The sequence below is a fragment of the Cavia porcellus genome, unplaced genomic scaffold (assembly GCF_034190915.1).
Source record: "Cavia porcellus strain 051 isolate PalLab524CR breed Dunkin Hartley unplaced genomic scaffold, mCavPor4.1 scaffold_2, whole genome shotgun sequence".
Taxonomy (NCBI): Eukaryota; Metazoa; Chordata; class Mammalia; order Rodentia; family Caviidae; genus Cavia; species Cavia porcellus.
Genome location: NW_026947485.1, coordinates 126,597,623 through 126,625,112, shown reverse-complemented (window position 1 = coordinate 126,625,112; position 27,490 = coordinate 126,597,623). Strand labels below are relative to the sequence as shown.

The 27,490-nt window shown below is 44.1% G+C and overlaps 1 protein-coding gene and 1 long non-coding RNA gene across 6 annotated transcripts in view; one reads left to right on the top strand and one right to left on the bottom strand.

The window, feature by feature from the left end:
* The window catches only part of Adgrv1 (adhesion G protein-coupled receptor V1), a 526,418-nt gene that overhangs the window by 203,218 nt on the left and 295,710 nt on the right, over positions 1-27,490 (bottom strand). The gene's annotated exons all lie outside the window — the stretch shown is intronic.
* On the top strand, positions 1,587-26,067 carry LOC134475280 (uncharacterized). 2 transcript variants are annotated; one of them, XR_010046405.1, is made up of 4 exons: positions 1,587-1,829; positions 17,747-17,839; positions 22,767-22,855; positions 24,421-26,067. It is a non-coding gene; the product is annotated as an uncharacterized LOC134475280 (long non-coding RNA). The 2 variants fall into 2 exon arrangements; XR_010046407.1 differs by lacking the exon at positions 17,747-17,839.

Here is a 27,490-nt window from a genome sequence, read left to right as displayed (position 1 = left end):
CGTTCATTATGACAGTGCCCAGGCTCACAGCTCAGGACTGGCAGAGCCACAATCTGAGCCTGGGAAGCTGGCTGCAGACGCCCTGCTCTGATCAGCCCCTGCTGGGCAAAGGCAGACCCTGCAGTGGTCCCCTCTGGCCTGGCTCTCTGTGTCCTCCGCCCAAGTTGACAGTAACTTCTGGGTGACCTGCAGAGCAGTGAGTGGAGTTAACTTCCTGGAACTCCAAGGGGAGAAAGCCCATGACATTGTTTCTGATTCTAAAAGCTTGTAACACTTTGGAGATTCAGGAAGATAGGATAACAGAGGGCCAGATGAACAGAAATAAATAGAAAACAATTATACTTAAAGTATCTTATTTCAAAGTGAAGTGGAATCATATTAAAACCACGGATACCAGAAATGAGGATTTTCAAGTCCAACTTTTGTATGACTCATTTTACATGTTTTATATTAATCAAAATTACCATAAACTAAAATAAACTTTGTTTTCCTTCCAGGCAAACAAGTTGAACTTTTTTTTTTTTGTTTCCAGGGAAATATTATGAGAACAATCCCAAATATCTTTTAACGAATTCTGGATCAACTCTTAAGCTTTGGGTCATGGATTCGGCATGAGGTCTGACCAAACGGACCAGCAAGAGCACGGGGTCTCCCTGTGTTTACCCTGGGGAAGGTTTAACAGCTAGAACCAGGGGTCCACGTTAAAGGCCACGCTGCTGTGGCTGGATCAAAGTTAAAAACAGGAGTTTCATTATACTGCTCCTGAAAATTTTCACAGAAAAGAGAGTGGCACTGATTTTATGGTTGTAGTTCCTATTTTTTGGTAAACCCATTTATTTAAGATTTTCCGGCCTTCACTGAGTATATTTGTAGAATAGGCAGAAAATATTATTGGAAATCAGTTTATCAATATAAATAATTTATGGATATTTCAGGCTGTGTTAAGGTTATGCTTTTTCTTTGAGTTGCGAAGTTCAAATACACAACTAAAATAAGGAAATGTGTGACAAGTTCTTCAATAACAAAATTTATTCTCCATAAACTGAGACTTAGCACATCTGAGAAAATAGTATATAATTTAATTTTCCAATAGAACTGAGTTCTTTAGTTTAAAAAAATTCAAGAAGGCTATAACTTCAAGTGAGAAGCTAGCCCTCATATTCCCTAATCAAATTTATCAGAACAAACTTCAGAAAATTCTACAATTACGTAGTTACTGTCCTAGCAAAGCCACCCTTCACCAAGCATTTTAGAATTCTGAAGTAGATAAGTACAGGATAATCCCAGATACTAAAAACTTTCTGGTCATGTGCTCGAAATATGAAAATTTATGTATAAAATTATACAATTATTGAACCTCACAGATACATATATATTTCACCAAAGCAAAAGCAGAGATTTTAAAGGTTGAGTACAAAGAAGAATAAACAGTTAAATGGCTGGCCAACTGTGGGAACAGGATACTGTGCTTAGTATCCCAAATAGAAAATAGGTTTTGGGTAAGGTTCATTGTCAAAGAAATTCCCAGGCCTCCCCCTTTCTAGCAGTCTCAGAATGAGTCAGTTTTGTTTGGTGGCATTGCTGTTGCTCCTGTTTTAGTATTATTGAGTCTGGCTCCAAGACTGGCCCAAGGCTTGCCCGGCCTTAGCTGATTCTGTATCACTTTTAACCGAATGGTGGCACCATGGGCAGCAGCTCCCACCTGCAGCTTCCTGTTAGAAATTTCATTAGGTGCTTGACCATTCTGTGAGTGCTGCTTTGGTGCAGGCTGGACAGAGCCTCCAGAGCTGGACACACAGCTACTTGCAGCTCGAATACGCTGCCCGCAGGTAAGCAAGGAGGTGCCCTGGCGGCACTGCCCTCCAGACGCCTGTTACCAGACTAGACACAGAGCCCTCCGGCATCCTATAGGGGCTTGGATCCACTTATAATTATTTAAATATTTGTCTTTTTAATCTATATTTTAAATATGTGTCTCATCTCTTTTGTATTTCTAGTAATTATTTTTTTGAAACAAATAGAAGACAGAAATACACCGAGCCGGTCTGGCTGGCTTTGGGCACACACATCTGTCATCTAGCACCTCCTGAAGTGTCTCCTAGCTGTGGGTAACGGGAGTCTCCTAACTCTTTATGGGGTTTGCCAATAGCTATATGAATGTTGGGACAATTACTACTTGGTCAGAGAGAAATGTTTTAATCACCACTGACGAGTTTCTTGCTCCGATTTTTCCCATCTCCCATGTGGGAATGACTATATTTGAGTACAGAAGCCTTCTATTCATTCTACCGCTGAAATTGGTGGTAGAATTTTATTATAACGATCTCAGATAAAATTACCCGGTCCTGTGTCATTGGACACTAAACACTGCAGACACAGCACTCTGTGCATTTGTCTGAGCAGAGTATGACACGGGAGGGAGGAACTCTGGGAAACAGCAGTGCAGTGTGACTTTTCCCGGGGGTGGGCGTCCTGGGGGAAATGACACACAAAACAAGGTTGCATACACCGGGCTGCACGCAGCGCTGCTGAGCGGCTCGGGTGGTGGTACTGTTGTTATGGAACTCAGAGGCCGAGCTGGCCTGGGAGGCAGGGTAGGGAGGAGTGGAGGTGTCCCCTCCTGCGGGAAAGGACAGTCCTGTGGGTGAGCACAGCCCAGCGGAATCCTGGCTGTCTGTCCTGGTGTGTGTCCCTCAGTCCGTCCTTCCCCTTCCCCGCATTCCCGTTTATCTGCTTTTCTGCACAGACTCGCCCTGGCCAGGTTCTTGGACAGGATCCAGGAGGAAACATGTAAGAACCTTCTGGCCCCACAGAAAGCGCACGGCATCCAGTTGCTTTGTGGCTGGGCCTCGCATCTGTTTCCTGTCCTCTGGCAACCCGACCCCATGCTGGTCACAGTGACCCTGACTCCAGGCTGGGACGTCTGGCTCCCCGAGCTCCGACCCCTCTCAAGCTCCTAACCCTGCCACCATCTGCACCCCGCTCCACCTGCCACTGTCTGTACTCAGCTGCACCGTCTGTACCCAGCCTAGTTCAGGGCTGCCTCCTCAAGTCCTGAAAGGCTGCCCAGAAAGAGGCTGTCTTTGCTGTCTTCTGCTGCTGTAATGAACACGGAGGGTGGGTCATGTGTAAAGCAAAGAAGTTTATCAGCTCCAACAGGGCTGGCTGGAAGGTTGGAAGAGGGTATGGCAGAGCCCACAGGGCAAAGATGAGCACTGTGGAAGCTTGAAGTTAGGATGCAGAGGAGGAGTATACAAAGGTGGGATGGAAGGGAGGCCTAAAGGTGCTTGGTGCAAAGCAGACACTGCGTTGAGGACATGGGACTTCCTGGAGGCCCTGATGGGCCAGGCGCTTCCACAGCAGCAAATCAGCAGACTTTGTCCGGGTTGCTGAAAAGGGTACTACTTATTAATCTAAGTAATTATTCCACTGCAGACTGTTAGTAAGACAATATACACATCCAACCAAAGTGATTCATAACACTGGGGTTATTTTGTTGCTGAAGTTAGTTATATTTTCTTAAAGCCCTCTGATTTGCAAACTTCTTTTGAGAATATACAAAGCATACATGCTATGGGCTGAGAAGAGAATCTTGCAGTGGCACCATGCACTAATGTGTAAAGGATACACATAATAACCAACACATTGGCAGATTCAGACTCTTACCTAGTTACAGTTTATGAGTGCAGCTTTACTTTGAGAAAGTGAACAATTAAATCCTAGCTGCATTATCTTGTTGAAATTCTGAATGCATGCAGATGTTATCTGCTGATTTTTGGTTGTGTGAGACAGGGTCTCGCTATGAAGTTCATGCTAGCCTTGAACTCACTGTGCAGCCCAGGGTGGCCTCGAACTTGGGGCCATCCTCATGCCTTAGCTGCCCACGTGCTGGGATTACAGCTGTGCACCACCACGCTTGGTTTGACAGATGTAGAAGTACATCTCCAAACTACTTGAGAATATAAATTTGTTATGTCTCTACATAACAGAAGTTTTTTCTTACAGGAAAATGGGAAACCATAAAAAGAAACAAACCGTGACCTGCCTGACCATTGGCTTAGGTACATTCTAATTTCTTTAGAAAGTACATCTGACAGATGACCCATGGTTCCAAACAAAATACCACTACTCCAAAAATAATAGTAAACGTTACTCAAATAAAATACTGCTGTGATTTAAACTTGCTGAGGACTAGGGGAATTGTCCCATTTTAAAGAAATAAACACTGCTCAGTATTTAAAAATAATAAACTTTGGCAAGTATTATAAAACCAACATTAGAGACTTATCTCCCTCTGACATCATGCTTGATAGTGTAATTTCATGGAAATATTTTGGAATAATGACTTTCAAATGAATACAGGAAGAATGTTATTAAAAAGAACAAAGATTAGGAAATATACTGCAGCACATAATCCTGCAGCAGGGCTGGGAACAGTCTCCTATGACCTAATAGTATTTTTCCATTCTTAACTTAGTTAATCTTAGACACAAAGCAAATAAATCATTCCTGGCCTCTCAAAGTCTATGGTGATTCTCAAAGGAAATTTAATTCCCTTTGTGAAGAAGTATGGTTCATAGAAACATATTATCAGAGTCAATGCAATGAAAACCTTAGACTGATTATTTCAATAGGTTGCTAATGTTTCTTAAAATTAAGGATCTCCCATCCTGTGCACACTGTTTCTTTCCAGTACTGAGAAGTGCACGGCTCTGGAGGCTGACTGGCAAAGACCTGACGCTGGCACAGGGAACAACTTGGTCAGCTCAATGTGACAGAGGCAGTCACACTTGGAAACTCAAACTGGAGCAAAGACCTGGGTGCTCCGAGAGCTTCTGCATCACCACTTTCACTGGGAAAGGAAAGTGCCTCATTACAGTGCAGATATGAGAGAGATCATTATGAAGACACTTATGGCATTAAAGTACACTGTTATCACTGTTTAAAACACATTTAGTTATGTGGGGTGGGAATTAAGCCTGCAGTTACCAACCTGCAAGGCGGCCACGTACCAGGCCACACAGAATGGGACACAGAGCTGAGATTATGGAGCAACACTTGGGCGACTATGAGTGCATGCATAGTATTTTTCCAACACAAGCGTGCCGTGGCAAGGGGAGGACCTGTCCCTGGGGTGGGGGGGAGACGTGTCGTCGCACCCCTCTTTCTCGCTGTATAAACTGTGTGGAAATAGCTTGGTCTTTGGTCAGCCAAAGCAGGTCAATGAAAGCAGGTGGACTGCAGAATCTGGTTGAAAGTTCGCCTGACTGGTATCTGGAAACTTCCAGTGTGGGTGGTGACAGAGATGGAAGAAGGTACAACATAGCAATGGGCAACACTGTCCTGGTGACTTCTGAAAGTAGAAAGTACTTAAGAGAATCCATGTCCCAAAGGAAAGGAATCAGTTATGATCGGATGCTCCAAGCCAGACAGCTCTCTTGACGCCTCTGAACCCAATCCAGTCACAAGTCTGGCCCGCACTGCCTTCAAAATAGCTGAAGTGGACTGAAACTTCTGTCCACTCCTGGTCCCCTACATCCATCCTCTGCTATCATCTACTGCCACACTACCCAGAGCCATCGCTGCCCACAGCCCCTCTCCCGGCCAGCAGCCAAGATCGGACATGACTTCTGGCACTTAGAATAAAAGACATGCTAGCATAAAGTACCTGACCTTTTGTTATCTGGCCTCTCCTTTCCTACTTAAATTCATGTTCTTCATTCTCTTGTGGCATTTCTCCAGGCAGGCTCTCCTGGCCTTCCTGCTAGCTCACTAAGCAGCATCTCGGATCACTGCTACTTCACGCAGCACTAAGACCAGGCTGTGACCAGATGCTGTCTAATCCCGAGCCCTCTCTTAGGGGAATTTTCTACTGAAGTGCATCATGGATATTTAGGTTTGTGAATAGCAACAACAGTGATTTCCCTGGTTACAGTGCAACAACACAAAGAAGTACAGTGTGATGCGGGCACGTGTAAATTCTCCTGGAAGATGACGACGACATGCCTTAGATACAGAGGCAGCCCATGGCTCCAGGAAAGCACCTTCTGTGCGATGCACTGGGAAAGCATGTGAGTGGGGAAGGGGAGATATGGCAGGAAAAGAGAAGCAGGGAAAGCGATGAGTTCTGTGCGATGAAACATGCCGGACACCATGTAAGTGGTGTGGGCAGTGGGGCAGGAAGCTCAAGTCTGAATTCTGAAGTGTGTGCAGCAAGGACCCGTAGAACTCGTGTGCGTCCTACTGGTGCCATGCCCAGGGCTTGAGTAAGACAGACACAGACTATGTCATCTTTGCACATTTTCTAACGTGGATACTGCAGGACGGACTTCCCACTCCCCCCTCCAAGGTGTGCAATGATGGGGCTTCCAGAACAGCCCACAGAATCTAGTGAATCCATACAACGGCGAGGACAGTGGATGTTGTTAATAGGGAAGAAACTGGCTTTCACTGAACACCGATTACACGCCGAAGTGATGAGTTCTGTGTTTGAAGTCACTGAGGTAATCCATTATGGATTAAATTCTCTTTCAGGAGCAACCTGAGCACTAATTTCTAAATGATTTGCACCCTAAATACCAGAGAATGATTCAATGGCTGAAATGCACAGCAGTTACGAATCCAAGCTGATAATCATCCAAGACATCTAAGCAAAAGGCAAAGGGATTCACGCTCAGTCCTGAGGGGCCAGCTACGGAGTGTGAAGGTCGGAGGTGATGAAGGCGACCTGGGACTGGGCATTCACGCTACACCAGTGCAGCTGACTGCCCGACTCTACTTTTATCTGTTTCTTACTTCCAAAGGTTGGAAGTTGGCCTCAGGCACTTCCCTGCCAGTCAGGATGTTAGGACAGTCAGTTAGGATGGCTCCAACTGCTCAGAAGTGCTTTCCATGTACGAATAGTTACACGTGTCTCTGTCCTATTTAAACCACTGTGAAATCAAGTGATAACATTTTTCACTTGGGCCTTTGGCCAGAGAGAAGCCTGACTGAGAATGATTAGAATCCCTGAGATGGGAAGTGTCTAAGGCCCTCATTCCTGGACTAAATTATTGTATTTCTGAGGGGAAAAAGTAAAGAAGTCTCTAAGAATAGGGGTGTTTATTGAAGGAGACATTAACCCCTACATAATCAAATAAAATTCTACAGGATAAAAAAGTGTTGGTTGGGGAAGAAAGCTTAAAACACAAACAATCAACAAATAAACAATGATTTATTGTGCAAGAGTGTTATGAAAGACTATTACTCTTTGTATTTTGGGAGAGGGAATGCTTCAGTTCCTTTAAAATAAAAATGGATGCCGGGTAGAAATATATGTCTCTCCATATTTTGGGTCCAACTCTATCTTTTCAAGAGTCAGAGGCTTACGTGCCTGTAAAGCTCAGGCAGCTACTGCTGTGTGTGTGGTTTTATCAAATCTGCAAACATATACAGGACAGCCACTGTTTGGTGAACCAGCAGCTGAGTGACAAGATGCAGGTGGCCTTAACACACACTTTACTAACTGTCAAATATGTGGGACGTTATTTTTTTTTTTTTGTACTCACTGGTTATTTGTACTTCTATGAAGTGTCTGTTCATTTCTAGTGCCCATTGTTTGACTGGGGTGTCTCACTTTTGGGGGTTCTTTATGGATGCTAGATATCAGTCCTCTGCCCAACAGCAGTGTTGCCATTTTTCAAAGTTTTTCAACTCAAGAAGTCTGGATTTCTGTTGAAATTTTCTGATTTTAAATTATAGCAAGTGTCAAGTAATAAAAGTTAGTTAAAATAAGTAACAACAAAAACCAAAATAAAGTCTGTGAAGTGGAAAACATGCAAAATTTTTTCAAGGATTATTTTGTCCATAAAGTCAAGATATGTAAATATACATCGTATTAAGGTCTAAGAAGACAGGTCTGTATTTTTTAAAATGAAATAATGGTCTATGTGCAGAAGTCTAGGCACCCAAACAATGCCTGTAAGACAAATACTGACTTCCTAACTACGTGGAAGAGGGTAGAAAATCTAAAGTATTACCACCCTATAGTAAAATTTCTCCCATTCTATTTATAATTGTCTCTATAATATGTTAACAGGTTAAATATGACAAAGGAATGACATCTAACATGAGGCTGATCTAGGTGGCATAACTTTACTGAAATAGTACGTGAAATAAGTATTTTGGTTTTGTGTATCTAACAAGAAACAGTCATGGAAAAACTGTAAGCAGTAGATAAATCAAAGAAAAGAAACCAGAAGGGTTGGTTAGAACAAATCTGTAAGAAGAATTTTCTCTCCCAAGTAACTGGAGGCAAGAGGTATCAATCCGGGAACAGGAGACAAAGCCGGTAAGGGCCCCCAGGTAGTAAAGCAATGTTTGCCGGCCAAATCCCCATGGGCTCAGATGAGAACTGGGTGTCAAACAATTCAGGGGGCAAAAAAGCCTGTGGGTAGGGAAAATGGAGAGCGAGTCTAGCAGCTAGAGTAGGGTGGTAAGGGACAGTCCTTGAGAAAACTCAACGTCCACTCAAGGAAAGAAGAAAACTAAAAGAGTGTCTGGAGAATAAAGGTCAAAATGGTGCAAAGAAAAAAAGGTTTAATGGGCCAGGAGAAGAGAGTCTAAGTTCCTTCAGGAGACAGGAGCTGAGAGGGAGGCTGATAAAGATGGCGGCCTGAAGTCAGGCGTCAGGAAGGAGCCAGAATGTAGCTCGGCACAGGACCAGGTAGGGGACAAGAGCTTTTCAGCTGTGGCCAGGTTCCTCCAATTCTGTTGCTTTTGGCCAGGGAGTGGGTGAAGGGCCAGATAGGATAGTGAGTATAATCCCAGGGAGATATGCAGGCTGATCTGTTCCCAGAGTGGGCTGGAAGGGAGACATAGTGTGCCGAAGGCCTGGGGGTGACTGAGGCCAGGTGGAGTGTCTTTACTACAGGTATACAAAGCTGACTTACCCACCATGATTCACACCTGCTATCTGATAGAGTTCTGCTAAAACCAAGCGTCCAGGAAGTTCAACTTTTCCATTTACTTTGCAAACAATGCATGCTCATAAAACCATTGAAAATAATTTTTTGAGAAGTTGGCAGAAGCTTTGTAATTTTCCCTATGACTTGTATGGCCCTTGGACTTTATACTTACACAGAAAAGACAGCACCAGAATTCATTTTAATCTTTAACTATAACTGATTTCCAAGAATCAGTGACATCGTCCTTGGTTCTCATTTAGTTACTTTCAGCCAGTTTGCCAGATTGAAACTTATTAAAGCATGCTTGAAAATCAAACATGTAGAAAATATTAACCTACATTAGGCTGTGACACTTTCTGTTCAGAAGTGGACTATGTTAGCACAACACACCCTATACGATTTATTGTAACAATCACATTTGCTGTGAAATTGAGGACAGGACAATGGTTCACGCCTGAATAAGGGAATTAAGCCTTTAACTTTGTCTGCTCACCAAGCTTTAAAAACTGATTTCTGTAGGCAATCTGAAATGTGCGGTCTAAATCACACTGCATTGACAATGATGTGACCACCGAAAGCTAAAAGCAGCTAACAGAATCTCTGAGGTCTTTTACTTTTTGGTCCAAACATGGTAGTTAGGGTCATGAATGACTTTCATGTTCCAGTTCTAGGCTGAAAATATTGCCCACTATTTTCTCTCTGTGTGCAAAAGATCTTCAGCACCAAATGGTAAAACATAACAGAAGGAAATGAACTTGAAATTCACTCCGCATGTTATCAAACTTTCAGGGATACTAATGTAGCCAGGAAAGAATGGAATTTTAAATACTTTTCAAAGTAGCTCTGCATACATATAGCAAGAGGAAAATATTTCTTAGGGGACACATCAGGCAATGTCCTACACTGGGAAATCTCTCTTTTACTTTTAAGATGCTGCTGGACCTGAAGGGAACTCCACAAATGCAAAGGTGGCCAAACCCGTGAAAGTGGTTAAGGTCACAGGACCTGGGCAGACAGCCCGACCACCTCCAACTGTCTCCATCTGCTTCCCTTAAGGAGATCGGGCAGTTCCAGGGAGTCACTGAGGCTGCCCTGCCTCTTTGAAGGTGTTAGGCTGTCGGAGTGCGCTGTACCTCTCTCTCAGTTCCAACCAGCAGCAGAGGGAAGACCTCTTACTCAAGAAAATATGGTCGAAGAAGGCTTCAAGACCAAAGCAACAGCTCTCAAAAACAGGAAGATGCAGAAGTGCACATGTGAGAGTCTACTTGCAAGTTGGTTTAACCCTGCTTTCATAATCATAGGATACAATAGAGCCAACTGATTTTTGTGGGCATAAGAAAGAAAAGACTTCATTAATATTTACTGAGAGCCAATGTTTGCTAGCCTGTGTAATGATTTTCAAAGAATTTAAAACTACAATGCGTGTATATGTATTATATACTTTTCTATATCTATATTTTCTGTCTCAAACACTTAATACAGCATTTAAATTTTATAGCTAGTGAAATGAGAACATTAGCAAACTGCAGATAAGGATATAAAATCTAAGCCTTCTGAATTCCGTATCAATGCATACTATGATTCTCATATACATCCTGCCTTTCCATCAACTGGTGAATGTTCATTCATCTGGGCTAAATTAATTCATAAAATTAAAATATTAATTTCTATTGCTTCCCTGTGTATACACATATGTATGCAGTATGCTGAGCTGTGCAGCTCAGGAACCTTCTGAACTCAACTTCGTCTCTTAAGGTGAGACACTTTCCTCTCTAAAACCCCCGTGCAGACAACAATGTCATAACGAGTCTTCACAGATAATTGCCATTTCGGAACAAGTATACATGAAGGAAAGAACTCCTCGGAGCAAGGACTCACATTTCACAACCTGTGCCTACCTTAGGTCAGTGCTTCCTGAGACTCTAGAGTCGCCAGTCTGTGTTGCCTGGCTCGCCAACAACATCTGTTGCTAGCAGCAGGTCATCTATCTTGGCTGGCTCACCAAGAACATCTGGGCAAGGGGCAGGTCATCTGTCTTCTCCGGCAGCCCCTCTATGCCCACTGAATGCTGTTTAGCCCTGATGTAGTAAAAGAGAACTCACAAATACATAAAAGAAAGTATGTAAATTTTATGAGAAATTCTGGTGCTTCCTTTCTGATACATATGGGATATTTATTATCTCATATTAGTTTCACTCCTTCCATATAGATTTAAATCGTAACAATAAAATGTAGCAGGTAGAGACCAAACCCATTAAGTGGTGTCTCTTTGCCTGATATATTATCTACAACAATCCCAATTGCTTTCTACTTAGTTCTTTAAAAAAAAAAAAATCCCAACGCACTAATTCACTATCATACCAGGTTTATTTATTTTTAAATTCGATCATTCTGGGTTAAATTTACAAGCCCAATAAACATAAAGAGGTAAATAACTTTTCTTAGGCTTTGAAATTTCTGAGAAAGGCACTTTGGATCCACTGCATTTCATCTAACTTATTATAATTAATGTAAGTAACAATCATGTGGTCCAATATTTCACACTTCCCATCACAATGGACTCCAAGTACCTTGACCCCTTTGATAGTCAACAACTTCCAAAAGCTCAGGGACTTATGCTGACACCTGTGGACATGTGGGAGCTTAGACACACAGAGCACGCCTCATTCTAAAGCATGACACTCTACAGACCACACCACACTCAGAGCCACCAATCACAGAAAATGAAGGGGCAAATGCGTTCCCCCGCGGGAACAAAATTGCGGACACTACTTTTTGATATGCTACTCCCACGTGCCTGTTTACAAATGTGTCATAGGATCTCAGAGGCTGTCAGTGCTTCATTCCAGTGCTTCTCTCAAACTAAACACATAGACAAATGGAAGGTTATTTCCACTAACAGCATGTTCCTCAGATAGTCATTTTATCTTGAAATTTGCTAGAAAAGAGATGGATATTGCATACATTTGCTAAAAAGAGAGGAAAAAAATGGGAAATTTTAAAGACATGTTGAGCCAAGGCCTCCTGCCCAACTCTGACAACTCTCTAGGATTCCCTGTCCTGCCCAAGCTGGAGATACTGGCCATCCTGTGGCCAGGACTCAGGGCTTCCCACGGCTTCCAGCCACCCTCTCTGTCTCCACTGCCTAGAATGTTCTTGCCTGCTCTCTGCATTTCCTCCCTGTCACTGCTACTGAGATGCCTTCTCTGAGCTGTAACCCACTCAACAATTTCCAGCTGACTTCGCTGTTAGATGCTCACTGGTCTCTGCAGCAGGCTCACTTACTGCTGCTGTCTGTCTGTCTGTCTCAACTATTGAGGCACTGACTCCCAGAGAAGAGAGACTCTCCCCTCCTTCACTTACCACTGTGAGCATGAACTTCCCGGCCAATTTAAGAACTCAACAAATACTAATTAATTGAATGAATAATTAAAATGAAGCTATTAAGAGCATTTTGATGTGAGGACCAGATTGAGGAAATAAATTTACCTTGAAAAAGTTCAAGGCACAAAACATTCTGCCTTTTGCTCTGCACAGGAGTGGGTGAACCCGTGCCAGTCCAGTTCAGGGACCCAATGGCCCCAGGGGGCCGCTTAACAGGAAAGCCAGGCTGCACAGTGCCAGCCATGGAGCCATCGGACAACAGGGCGGCCAGAGCTCTGTGTTGTGCTCTGTTTTATCAGCTAGAGACAAATGCAGCTCTCCCAGCCCCACAAGGCCGCTGTGTCTACGGCTCACTCAGTGGAGGCTCTGCTATTGGCTGGGCTGACACCAGGTTCTGGGTAACCCTGAGTTTCACAAAGTGGTCAGTTATAGTGGATGAGGCAGAGGCGCACGGGTGTGCAGAATGAGACTGAATGCAGGTCTAGGAGTGTGAGACCTGGGAGGCAGGCTCCAGGGTGACGGAAACCTTAGCCAGAACCGAGCTGAGGCACCTGCTGCTCTCCTGAGAAAGGCCTGTGCCTCAGGGTGCAGCCGAAGCCCCCACCCTGGCTGCCAGAGCCACCTGTGGTGCTCAGCTCTGACGCACAGGGTGGCATGGGGCCCAAGCTGAGCCACCACACAGTGACTGGGAGGATTCGAGAGCATCTATTCATGTTTTGAGTCTTTGCTGGGATTTAGATATAAGCTATAATTTAGCTGTTGAAAGATCTTCATAAAGTATGCTGAATGTGTAAGAGGGATTTATTTTTATACCAAATCCTTCTTTTTATGTCTCCTCATGCCAGTTTCAAAAGCCACATTAATTTTTAAAACATATTTATTGCTAGAATATTGGAAATACACTGAACGGTGCGAATGACATTACCTCCAAAGTGAGTAACGTTTTTGTTACTGTATGGCTTGGGAGAAATAAACATTACATTACATTACATTATAGGTGGTGGCACACACCTGTCATCCCAGCACTTGGGAAGCTGAGGCAGGAGGATGCGAGTTCAAGTCCAGCCTGGACCTATAATGAAACCCTGCTTAAAAAAACGACCAAAACAAAATGCATCAATGTCTTAATTTAATGTTTATTATTCTTTATGAGTAAGTATTATAAATAACCACTCAGATTCAGATTCTTTTATAATAGGATTAAAGGTTTGTTTAATAAAAATGGTTTTTTGTCCTTAAAGTCTCAAAATTTAAAATTTATTCTAAAAAATCACAGAAGTTTGAGATCAATTTTAAGAAAAATTCTTGAAATAGGGAGTTCATGCAAAGAAAATGCAACACTGTTATTTTCAATGCTGATGGAAAGCATGAAATAAATATATGCTTTTAAAGACTATTACTTAACAAATTGTAAAACTGTTGTGCCATCATAATTTATGAATTATAGGCAAGTTGATACTGCTAGGATGGATTTTATGGGCTCCTCACATAAGAATATTAAAACCTAGTGAATTGCTTGACTATAGGAAAATACATGATAATCGACAGCCTTCAAAGCGGCCTCAGGGATCCCCACTTCCGGATCCTCTCTTGTGGAAGTGAGCAAGGTTTGTTCTTTGTCACACGCAGAAGACTGACGGGAGGGTACGAGACTCAACCTGAGTTTATTCACTACCTGAGGCTTTCATCCAGTCCCGCTCATTCTGTTCTGCAGCACTCACCGTGGGGAACTCGATATGGTGAAGGGTCTTCTCAAAAGGTCAGAGGCGGAGAGGCAGAGGCCTCTCACCAAAGAGTCCCAGGGGCCTGGAGCCACTGGTCACCTGGTAGCTGTCTCAGAATCAGAATTTCTAACCGGGTCGAACCAAGCTTTCCGCAGCTGCATGGAGCTCCCACTGGAGGAAGAATTACAACTTCAGGAGCCAGGCCAGGTGGCAGCCACCGAGCCAAGCTCCTCCCAACCCTCAGAAATTTTGAAGAAATGAGTATGTGTTTAAGCTGTTACATCTTGGGGCAGTTTCTCATGCAGCAATGGACAACTAATACACAGCTTTTTATAGCTCATCTGCCCCTCTTAATGTGCTGGCCAGAGCTAAAGTCAACTGGATTAGTTTTGATTAAAATCATGGTTAGAAATACACTGTGTTGGATATTTCTCAAGGACATGCATGAATGAATATTCATTTGGTTATCACTTAGAATTTGCCTTTGCAAGCCTGGCATGGTGGTGCATGCCTAAAAATCTCAGCATTCAGGAGGCTGAGGCTGGAGGAGCCTGGCAAGTTCAAGACCAGCCTGGACTAAAAAGTGAGCTCAAGTTCAGTCTGAATGACATAGCAAGACCCTGTCTCAAAAAAGAAAAAAAAAAAAAAAAAAGGAATCTGCCTTGGCAGTATTGACAAATATACTTCAGGTGTCTTTCTATCCAAATAGACATTTCCAATAAAATAAAACCTAGAGCTCCACTCAACTTTTCAAAAAAATCACTCTACTCTAATCTCTTAAGTTTCCTATACAGATGAAATATAAATTACCTTGTTAAGGTCTCAGAGGTTTCCACAATAATTAACATTATTACAATGCACTCCCATTTGCCTAAATTAAACATCATGCTGTAGAAGCAGGTGGGTATGATAGGTAGACAGTAGGTTTATGACATTTGCCTTTGTATATTGCTAATACCAGTTAACCTCTTTTGATAGTATCTGGGAAAAAACTACTCTAAAAGTGAGAAGCAAGATACTTGTATACTATATAAGAGCAAAATTTTTAGCAATATCCAGATGCCCTTCCAATTAAGATGTTATGTTCTGATAAATTCACTGGAACTTGAAAACAGTAAATTATGAACATGTTATGCAGCTCACCTCCCGCACATCATAGCTTAGCTGGCCTTAAGTGTGCTCGCCACACCTTACCTACCACACAGCTGGGCAAAGCCACCCAGCATGGAGCCTTTCTGATCACAGAGCATTGGACAGCTCAGGTGATATCTGCACTGGAACCCAGTGCCCTGCAGAGAGCTGCTTACCAGTATCCTTGGGCATGTGGCCAGCTGGGTACTGCATTCCCAAAAGACAGCACAGTACAATGCCAGGCAGCCAGAGAAAGAGTAGAGCTCACAATCTGAAGTCTGGTTCCTGCTGAATGTCACGTTAGCTCATGATTTAAATAATCGTTATATCAAACTGTCATAAGATGGGGACAATCTATAATTAGTTTTGGTAACATGATTAGCAAAGCATATAAAATACAATATTCTACAGGGTATTTTATTGCTTTATTATCCTACCATAGTCATCTTCTATTGACACAAAATGATAATTTTCCTCTTTTCCAATTCTTTCCAAATCTATTTGTATGCTTTTTCCTTATGAATTGGGTGGTATTATTATTTAATGTTACGGTTTACACTTTTAACACTAAGATGTTGCTATAGGTAGTTTGTTTCCCTGTAACATGCAGATACTAATTTTCCTTGGCGATCATATTTCCAGCAGTGCTATCACAATCACTATCCATAGGAAGATGATTTTTCTATAAAAGGCCATCTTAAGGTTCTGTCTTTCAGGGTGTTTTGCAGGACAGTGGATACTTACCACCTGCCTCTATTGCTACCACTCTTGAGATGCTAAGGAAACAATGCAAAAAGAAACAAGAACGATACAAAAGTGTGTCTAAGCAAAAAGAAGCTGATTCTTGGGATTGTGAGAAAACATAAATTTCTTTTTTTTATAAATTACAAAATATTAAAAATAGTATGAAAAGCACAAAGTATAAGCAGCTACTCATCACACAGACTTAATCAGTGAAAAATTTCCAAATCTTTAACTTTGCTGTTTAAAGAAAGAAGATGTCATGATACAGCTAAGTCCTGTCATCCTGTTTCAGTTCTGCCCCTTCCTTACAGTAAATTGCAGTATAAGGCATTCTGTTTGGAGCGAAGTGTGTTAGTTGGTAATTTCCAGGAAAAGACTATCAATTTGAATTATCAAGTTGAGTTATCAACTTGAAAAAATTATCAGTTTCACTCTTTATCACAAATGCAAATAAGAGCAACAAGGAGATACCCTAATACCCACTCACAGGAAAACAATGAGAAGCCCATTAATTGGGCAAAGCCCAGTGAGGCAGCTTTGGGGATGGTCATTAACAGGGTGTGTATGAGGTTTGCTGAAGCACTGTGTGTAAGAGAAAGGGTAGAAGCCACTCATAATTCCTCCAGGGAAGGGAGGGACAGATGGGGGCAGCACACGCATGCAGGGTGTGGTCACTTCCTGTCACATGTATATACACCCCCTGCACACACCAGCTCCTGTGCGTTTCAGAAGCCCAGCATGGAATGGAGAACACACTGCAGAAAAACTTGCACCATGCGATACCTAAACTCACCTTTGTGGTTTATTTGCAATGGCTAAATCAGCTAAAGCAAGTTCAGGCGGTCTTCATGAAAACATGGAATCAAAAGCAATGAGGGAGACCCTTTACCTTTGCCCCTCGACCCTAGAGTTAAGAATCGGGTGTCAATATGTGAACGCAAGCTCTCTGGTCAGGCTGGGCAAGAGCGAGTCGCTGCAGTATGGAGGGTTTGTGGCTGTGCCGCATCTGCCGGCAGTCTCCCAACTAGAGAACAAAAAAAACTGAGTGCCTCCAAAAAAGCAAAAAGGTTTGCTTAACCCTTTGCTTCTCCACAGACTTCCCAGCAGACTGTAGGCCACACGCTGCCGATGGTGCTTTCCTTCTGACCTGGAATAACTGTGATTATTGTTATAGTAACTACCAAGATAGGTATCTTCAAGTATGTGGAAGGACATCAATACTAAATGGTCAACCAAAACAACACCCTCAAGGAAAATTATATAATAATCTAAAACTGTTTTGCATGATCAAAAAGACATGAAATATAAAAAATAGAATAGTTTATATAAAGTATTGACTTAGATGCTAATTATGATAATTCCAAGGTATTTCCCTGCCACTGGAATAATAACACTATCAGTGAAAATGTACTCTGTGTAAGGATATATACTCAAAAGAATATCCTGGTACCAAACTCTGCAAACCAATCACTTGTGTAAAGTGATGGCACTGAGTTCTTCCTCCTCTTCTTCCTCCTTCTCCAAATGAGTCTTCTCTGTGTAATAACTACGAGAGGCTTAGCATGAGATCGTCAGCCGCCAGGGCAATGGGGACTGTATTTAAAAGCCATATATGGGTTGCACATAAATGTACACATAAAGGTTTCTGTTGAGAAAAGGCAAATCTAATAAAGACAAATCTCTGAAAGACCAAGAGGTTCATGAGTCCTGACACACATGCTTAAAATGTTAGTTTTCATGGAAACTTACTACATGAATAAGTAGAGGCATATTAACTGCTAATTATTCTTCATCTTCATGGTTAAAAAACCACTTTAGGTCTGGTGCGGCAGCTCCATCTGAAATACCTGGCACTCCGGTGCAGCCCTGGCTGGGCTTTCCTTCCAACATTGGACACACCTTGTTCAAAAGGTAAATGACGCACCAGGGGCCACCATCCAAGTTGGTAACTCAGCATTTCACTTGCTAACAATACTGAAGATGCAGCCATGCCATGGCATCTAGCACGAAAAAAACAGTAGTTGGAGGATTCAACCCACTATGGCTTCCATTTTGCACTAGAATTCATTCTGGAAAAATAGTACAGCTACAGTGAAAGGAGTGTCAGATAAGGTGACAAGGAGAAAGGCCACTCGCTGTGGGCTGGTGGGTTGCGTGCCAACATCAATAAACGTTACTCAATGTTTGTACCACTTAACCAAACTCAGCCAAGCATGGAAGGTGAAAGTGGCTAGATAAGAAGGGAGGAAACAAAAGCAACTAATCTAAAAGTTGAGCAAGCAAATCTGTATCACCATGATAAAAACACCGAGTGACACACGATCCTCAACTTCAAATCACATTCCCTGGCAGTGAAGGGAGGCCAGCCAGGCCTTCCTCCGGGTCCAGCAGGTTGTAACAAACCATCCCGACTCTTGCCAAGAATGTATAGTTCTGTTTTCCCACCCTTTTATCTGCCACAGGACACTGTCCTTCTACACTGGATTCAGTTACTCATTTTTTCAAAACAGTGTTACAAATCCTATGACTTTAGGTCCCAATGATGCAAATGGAGAAAAGCTTCTCTCTGTAGTAATAACAAGGGATCTTCACACATGTTTTTGCTTAGCAATGAAAGCAGGTTATCATAGTGCGGCATAAGAATCGGCTTCCACATAAGGTTCACTGCTCCTGCTACAGGGGAAAACTGACTTTTACACTGACTAATTCCATATTTAACACAAAACCGACACACTGACATCTGATAATGTGACTTTTTAAATGCCTAGGCCACTTAACCCCAGGGGGAGGGACAGGCCTCAAAATGGCCAAGTAGGGGTGCTAAGCAACAGTTTTTGTATCCTTTCTTCAATCAGAGTATATATGAAGAAATGTTTATTTTACCTCTGTAGTTCTGTCAAGCCTATGTTGTCAGTTTTGCATACCAAAGGAAAAACTTAGTTATGCAAGTTTTTTTTTTTTTAATTTGTGGTGCCAACAATCTATACTGAATCACAGAACCAAAGCAGGTAAACTCTGGTCAGTTAGTGTTAAACATTTACAGACAACCTATCCCACTAGAGAATCCCCTCTCTCACTCTATCCCCAGCAGAGGAGGGATGAAATAAAATGGGGTTGAATATCACAACTCTATGCTCGGCTGTAGCTCTCGCTTTACATTTTCAATATCACACTAATCTTTAAACCCCACCCAAATTCTGTCTCCTAGAGAATAGTTCTTGGCCCTACCTTTGGGACAAGCAAACAAAACCTAAAACTTAATTCTCTTAATAAACGTGCCCATTGTCAGGTAGTGAGGGCACAGAGTGGTAGAAACACCCAGGGTTACTCACGGTTGTCTGATCTCCAGAAAAGAGTAAATAAATAATCACAACATGCTGAGTATTACAGAGGACAGAAGACAAGCTGAAAGGACAGTGGGGAGGACAGAGGAGGAGGAAGTCATTGGACCTCATCCTGGAAGTGAAGGCCTCGTAGCTGGAGCAGCCAGGCCCAGGCCAAGGAGCACTCCGGGTTCCAAGGATCAGGGCCCCTGATGGAGCCCAGTGAGGAACCGTGATGGCCTGGGAGCAGGTGCAGGTGTGGCAGAGGAGGTGTAGGTGGCAGGCTCTCTGGACTCCACACTCTGCTCCTCTCCCTGGGCCCTTAAGATGCTGAACTGAATTTGAAGCAAGGGGAAGTAAGGGAAGGATCTCCATGAAGGGGACACGTGGTGGTTTTTACAGACAATACTGGCTCCTTCCTAAGCAGAGACCAGTTGGTAAACACGAAGCAGCTGACCATTTCCAAGGCTCTTCCAGAAGTCACCTGAGATAGGTGGCAGGCTGGACTACAGTACAGGAGATGGGTTTGCTAAAACGGCAGAGGAAGCCATGGTGGTGGTGTTATAGAGGCAGATGCCACCGAGTTTTCGGGGGACCAGTAAAGTCTCAAAGGCAGACTGCATGTGCACAGAGGAAAGGCGGAAGGCAGGGACAGCACTTGGGAAACTCAAAGTTCTGCTTACAAGACTGAGGTGCCCAGGACACACCCAGGAGGAGCTCCTGAGGGGCAATAAAGTCTAAGAGACTGGAGCTTCAGGGCCACTTGCAGTGGAGCCACAGACCTGCACATCACGGTGCACATGAAACCCGTTACAGCACAAGGATGTGGCTTGCAATGAGACTCCTCAGGGAGAGGGCGGGGGTGAGACTTCTGTAATTCCATTACAGAGAAAAATTTCCTCTGGAGATTCCGTTTCAGTAAGTTTGGGGTAGACTTTCAATCTACATTTTTATTCAACTTTCCAGCTGAGCCTTGTCCTGGTACTGTGTGGAATACTGCACTGGGGACAGGACATGTGTGAGCCCAGGCGTGCGTTGCCAGGCTCCTGCAGTTGGCAGCTGCCTGGAAGAAGAGTCTGAGAAGCAGAAGCTGGATACCAACCAGAAGAGAGTGATCTGTGCGATGCGAGTCAGCTTCAAAGGAAAAGGCAAAAGCCCCAGACGATGAGGAACTCACACTGAGGACCTGTCTGAGGGCCGGGGAGCCAGCTCCTGCCAAACGCTGCTGAGCCTGGGCCTCCAGAACCATCCATGGGACAAGGGCTGTGAGCTGCTCAGTGAAGCTGTGTGCTGTCACTGGGAGAAAAAGCAAATGGAGGATATCAGGACTGCACTGTTGGTGCCTTCTAAGCACACTCTCCGGAGGGCAGCGCTGGAGCAAAGTGCATCTGGCCTGACTCCTTTAAAGCTACTGAGGAGGGGAGGGAGCCAGATCAGCTCCCTGATCCTCACTGACTCCTGAGATAGCGGAAAGAAAGGCCAGGCAGACTCGTTTCCATCTCCTCTCCAGCCTTGTGCTCAGCTGCCAAGCCCACCCGCCTCCACGCCATCCCAGCGGTTCAGAACTCTCCATGTTCAGATGAATCAAGCTTCCATTCCCTGCCAGGTTACCATGTTTCACCCAGACTTGGCCAATGATCCATAAAATTATTCTCCTGTGATAGTTTTATCATATCTCCCAGGTCTGCATCCCCATGGGCGCTCCCGTGTCAATGGCCTTTAGTTTGAAGGAGTTCCATCAAGCATCAAGGAGAAGACACGCAGTGTGGGAAAGGAAAAGTGAATGACCTTGCCGGCGCCCACAGATTGCTACCTGGCCCACTCGGGAAGCCCAGCAGGTAGAATGAGAAGTCTGAGTCACCCAGGAACAAGTAAACCTTTAAAAAAAGACTGCCAGGAGATAATAGACCGCTGCAGAAAGCTGATTTCATGCTGTGTGGTAGCAGAGAACATCTCAGTATCTGGCTTGGGAAAGACCACTACAGCTCCACAGACGTTCTTCACCAAGGAGAGCTAGAAGCAGTCCTTAGATGGAAGGCTGCAAACTAAAAAAAAAGCATAAGCTCATAAGCATATGCATAAGGGAGAGGCGGATGTAAAAGGCTGCTAAACCTGGAGGTCTGGGGCCAGTCTGCAAGTTCAATTTGGGGAGATACCGGAAATCGAAAACTATCACCACCGTGGGCAAGTCCAACACCCAGGACTTCAGCACCCTCTGGGTGGACCCTGTGCAGCCAGCCAGCACAGCACTAAGCTGCTCCAGTTGCAATATAAGCTGAGGTCCTCCCCAGTCCTGGCTTGCTCGAGAGGCAACGTGACTGGGGTGCAGCCTTCTCTGTGCTCAAACCAGAACAGACCGAGGCAGTCAAGCACAATGCAGAGGTTCAAGGTCACCTTGAATGGGAATAGTTGCTCTTCTTGGGCCTTGGGACAGGGAAGGAAACATCACAGCAAAACCGAGGTTGATAGGTGGGTTTGAGGAAACCAGGCAGCACCGAAGGAAGTCGCCACCAAGACATGCAGAGAGGAAGCTGGAGGGACGGGGCCATCGCTGTCACAGCAGCTGGGTCAGATCGTGAACACGGCTTCTGAATGTCTCACATGAAACAATCCGGGACACTGTGCGAGCAGCCCGGGAACAGACTGTGATAGGAAATAAGAGGTGCAAGGGGAAACTTAATGGCCCAGCTGCATTGAGAGCAGCATCCTCAAGTCCAAAGATACTCGTATTAACCATCATTAGCTGTATCCTTGTGTATTTCCAGGGGTTACGCAGGTGCATTTCTCATCTTTCACAGCTTTAAGCCATATAACAGAGCTCTTTTAGAGAAAGCAAAGGCATCCATGGTCTGGATGTGGGATGCAAAGGCAGTGAGTGTTGTATCACATGTGAGCAGGAAAGTGGGGGGCACCTAAGCCCCATCTGGAGTTTCACCTACCCGAACAACAGCTTTCTTGACATGCTTAAATAGGAAATACCACGAAGAAGAGTATCCCGGCCTATGATGAAAGAATATGTAAGCAGAGGGGCAGTGGGGAAAACAGGCTTTGAAATGCTCAGGTATAGGTTCCTACAGCTCCATCAATTTGCAGGCAGGAGATTTCAGGTGAGTTTATGTGCAGCTGCATTTGTGAAGCGCTGGCCTGCTTCTCAGCCCCGGAGTCAGTGATAGGTTTTCTTCCTCTTGTCCAAAGTGAATGAGAGAGAGCCAAAATGGTGCTTTGAAAGCTTCGTGAAAAACCACATTCAGTACGCAGAAGTCTAACCTAACCATATGAAAGCAAAAATACCAAATTTGATAGTAAGATCTATGAACAATTTTGAGTTTGAAGGTGTATTCATTAAGGTAAAAGGTCTTCTCTCTACAACTATGAGGGTACCTGCAATTTTCCAGGATACATAAAATTTATATATGCTCCCACTGACTTCATCTTTAGTGTACAAGTTAATTTTCAAGAGTTCTTGATGCCTCTTCTTTCCAATCTTGAATCCTTTTTCCATATTTATTTTCCAGAATTTGCTAGTTTGCTGGCAGATGGCTGAAATCCCAGCACTCAGGAGGCTGAGGCAGGAGGACTGCTACAATTGTGACTGGACTATGCAGTGAGTTCAAGGCCAGCCTGATCTGCATGGTGAAGTCTTGTCTCAAAACAAAAACAAAAACACCCCTCCAAAATCTGCATTACTACTTTGGCTCAGCCGAGAACTATTATAGTTTCTGAGGACCTCTCGCATACATGGCACCAGTCTTTCCCTCTCACTGAGATCAGCTGCTCAGAGTCCACTGCTCCTGCTCCTGAGATATTCAGTGGAAAAATACAAGGCTTGAACAATAATTTTCCTAAGACTCACAATGATCCGCCAAGCCTATTAAATGGTAGCACATTTAATGAGTATTTAAATAAGATTTCTAACAGCCTAGTAATTAGACGCCTTGACCACCAAAAAAATGTCAAACTAACAGGGTCATAATTTCCGGCTACATGGGTTACAGATGCTCTGGTCTTTGCTATTTTTTATTCTTCCCTTTTATTAAGCCAGAAATAATAAGCAAATATGAACCCTTCTTGGAACTCATCGGTTAATTTCTTTTGAGAAATTGCACAGGTGAAATCCAGCAGTTTCTGGCAATCTACTGAGGGAGGATCCAAGAAATATAAAATATTCCATCAATTATCAACCAAAAATGTGGGACACAGTGAAACACTTCTCCCTGCCATTTATCCTCACGGCTGGTGACAAAGGGCGGAAGCACAGGAAGCCACGATACCAAGTTCACCTGCCAGACGGAGCTAATAAACAACACAGCCACTGAGCAGGGACACAGTGAACAGAAAAGGGCACTGCTAAAATCCATCCCTTGGCAGTGTCAGCTTAAGTATGAGGTGAGAGGCTCCCAGAGAAGGAGGAGTTTGGGGTCACTCGTGTATCTTGACACACTGGTGATGTTTTCCAGAAGTATGGCACACGAGCTGGCTGCCATCACTAGCAAATAGCAGAAGACAGTGAGGATCAGTGATTCCAAGCAAAGAGATGGCTCCAGGATGGACCCCGGGTCTCTTTAGTTCCCTGAGGGAGACCTGAGACTGGGAAGTGAAGGCCTGCTTCCTGGTCAGGCTCTGTCTGTCTCCTACAGTGATCTGAGTCTCCAGCCCAGCTTTCCCCAGCACTCCCCACCCCAAAGGCAATGTAAATCCTTCCCCATGTGTCAGTATGGGTACTGCTGGGTATTTTTATTCCCTGTATTTTCTGAATCCAACACGCATCACTGATTTTTTTTTTATTGACTCAAATACATAAATGGCTTAAGTGAGTTGGCTTTAATTGAATTAAAATTTAAAATTAAATACAGTATATGCCATTTATAATTTGGGACAATGAAAGGGTAAAATCATACAAATTACAAAAGCAACACGATGAAGACTGACATTCTAGGAACTCAGAATAAAATGGGGAAAAGTCACTTTTCTTTTGATGAAGAGACTCAGACCAAACAGCACACATTCGAACACTTGGCAGAAACCTAACCCTAAACTCGCTCGTGCCTTACAGTTTCCCTCCAATAATGTCAGGCCTCTTTGCAAATGAATCCTGCTTGCTCTTTCCAGCTGTCGTGCGTTCCTATCTCATCTTATTTGCTGACACTGCTTCTGTGCTTCTGTTTTCAGACGTGTGCGCGACTGCCGAGCGAGTGTTCGTGACAAGTGGGGCTCAAGGACCTTTCCTTCCTGCGGATCTCAGAACGTCAAGGTGCTGTTAGGCGGGAATCCTGGGTTTCTTTTTTTAAAGTTTCATTCTTCCCGGCACACATTTGCAGGATGTAAAAATCACATTCCTCATGGGGCAGTGGGTCATGGATTCAAAGAGCCATCATGTCATTCTTTTAATGTCACCTTCCCTTCCCTTCCTTGCTCTCTCCATCCCTTGGTTCCTGTCCCTTTTGCCAAAGATCAATTTCTCTGTTTCCGACTAGCTGCCTTTTACTTTGCTCTTTAATTGATTTGTACTTCGGTTTCTCAAGCCTGTGTGTCTGACCGTTCACCTCACCTTCGCTCCTGCGTGGAGTGACTCGGAATGAGGCGGAAGTCGAGGCCCAGCCTGCAGTAGACACTCGTCCCCTCTTCCTTCTGCATGCTTCCCTGCCAAGCCCACAGGGCCCGGGGCTCTGGCCTTATTTCCAAGCCCGTCTCCCTTTAAAAGCTGTGGGAGATTTAGCTTAGGTGGAAAACCGCTTGCAGGAAGTTGATCCATGGCTTTTCTCCTCATTGTGGGGGTCAGTTCTTACCCTCAAGTAAACTGGGATCTGTGAGTGGAAAAAGTGGAAACAGCAACAACAACTTGTGACGACTGTCACGTGCATCTGCTCCCGTCTCCAGCCCTTGGAAATCCCCGGGGCTCTCCTTAGAGTCCCATCTCTAGGACGCATCAGGCCTGCGTCGGGCTTGGTTAGTCACTCTGTTTATTTAATCTCACTCACACGGAACTCAGACGTGTCTGAGAACACAGAAGGGTCCTCTTTGCTTCACAGTGTGTCTCTGACTTTTCATAACCACCCGTCCCCCCACCCCAAAGTGACAACGCGTGCCAAGCCGCTCTCTGGGGAACCGGGAATGTACGCAAGACAGCTCTGCAGTCCTCCAGCTCCAGCCAGCTCCCGTGAGCCTCACAGCTCCAAGTTAAACCGGAGTGGTAAACAATCCTTTCTCCAAGCTGCTTCCTCTCTCACGGCCAGCGCTGACGCAGGCTGGGCGGGAAGGGGGGTCTGGGAGGACCAGACAGCTGCAGGGGACGGGACTTGGCAGCTGCTGGTAAACTCCGAAGAGCAAGAACCTGGGATCAGGGACCTTGGGGAGGGTCAATTGCTTCCTCTTTCCCAGTTTCTCACAAAAATGTTGGAATCCACCTTCTCCTCTGCTCATGGGCAGCCGGTGCTGACGGAAGTCTGCCCTCTTAAACTTGCTTCTAGTCAGGAGAAACTGCTTATATTGTTTTTCTCAAGCCTATTAATAGCCTGGAAAAGAGGTACACAGGCTGAATTTTAAACAACACCGCACACGTTTCCCTGCGGTTGTTTTCATTGTGTTCTGTGATCTGAATTCTATCTTTTCTTCAACAATATGCATTTGACAGTCAGTTCACATGGGATAGTAGCATGGAAAATATATACTGGATAGATTCACTGCAGCTACACAGCTGCAGTTTTTGCAATTTCATTGCATTTTTTCCCCCAAACATACCCTTAGGGACGACATAATAAAGGTCATATAAATAGTATGGAATTAAGATTTTTACATAAATTTAAGTACTGCAATAAAGTTGTGTTTACTTGTGTCTTTGTGGGCCTTTAGTATAAGACTATAGAAACTATATTTGAGTAACTTAGAAGAAAAAATACACTTTACAACTGATAAGCTTTTTCCTATTTATTCAACTGAACTAATAACAAAGGATTCATTGGGACTGTCTTGTGGACTTACCCTTTAAAGTATGAAAGAACTTTTTAGTCTCAATGCACAACAATGGTTCCATTTCTGAGAGGCAATACTACAGAAAGAAACCTCGAAACAAATCTAAAACCTGACTGACCCCTTGCAGAACACAATCGTCTCATTTTTCCATAAACAACAGTGAAAAATTGGATCTTTTAGTCTTCTGTACTAAACCAGTTAACACACGACTAAGAAAATCATATCTGTGCGATTCAAATCCTCACCCTACCTAGGGACACTGGTAAAAAGTTCTTATTTTCGATTCCTCCCCCCAAATCCACTCTCTCAGGGCTGGACACTATTCTCCCAGCCCTCGAAGAAGTGTCTCTTTTCTCACCACCGACCCTGCACCAGCTGACCCATCCCTGATCCCTGCACACTAACTAGACAAAAGATGGACCAAGCCCAGAGGATCTCGCCAGACCCCGCCATTCCTCTGCCTTTACTAATGTCTGTGTTGTAATTAGATATGTGGATTCTGCTCCTGAAGACACTCATCTTTCAAGACAGCTTAAGTTTCTCATCTTTGTAAAGATGCTCCCGCTCCTGCCCCCCTCGGCTAGAATGAGTCCGCTGTAGACAGCCACACCCACCACATGCTGCTGTCCAGGCGCTCACATGTTCAGACCACTGCACTTGTCTACCCCTTTACTGCTTGTCACTCCTGCTCAGATGACAGATTGCTTGCGGCTCTTAACTATGTCTTACACCTTTTTGTCTGCAATTGCTAGGATAAAACCTGGTGTATTACGTGTGCCACAGAATAAGCAGAGAGGAGCAGAATGAGATAAATTCAAATTGTGTTCCACAAGAATCCCATCAAAGGCCTTTTCTTTTTGTCACCCGGAGAATAAGCAGGATTTTCTGCTCCGCTGGAGACCCACACCCCAGGTGGTACACAGACGTGCTGGCCTTCATCTGACTCTTCTAATATTCACACAGGAGTCTTCAATAATTAACCCTGATGGAGGTTCTCTAACGAGCCATTCCCTCACAGCACAGGGGAGGCTGCTCAAGTGTGGGCTGTTTGTGGGGTAGAGGACATTTTTAATGGGGTGCTTTGAGGGTCCTAACAGCAGACACAACAGCAGATCGGGTTGAAGGAGTGGAGATCAGTTCCTCAGAGGGCCTGGAGTTGCTCTAGACTCCAGCTACACACCTGTGTGTCTCCGTAAATGCTTACGCTGCCCTTCTGTAATAAATGCTTGCGGAACACTTCTCCAGGTAGATTCAATGTAGCCGAGGAAAT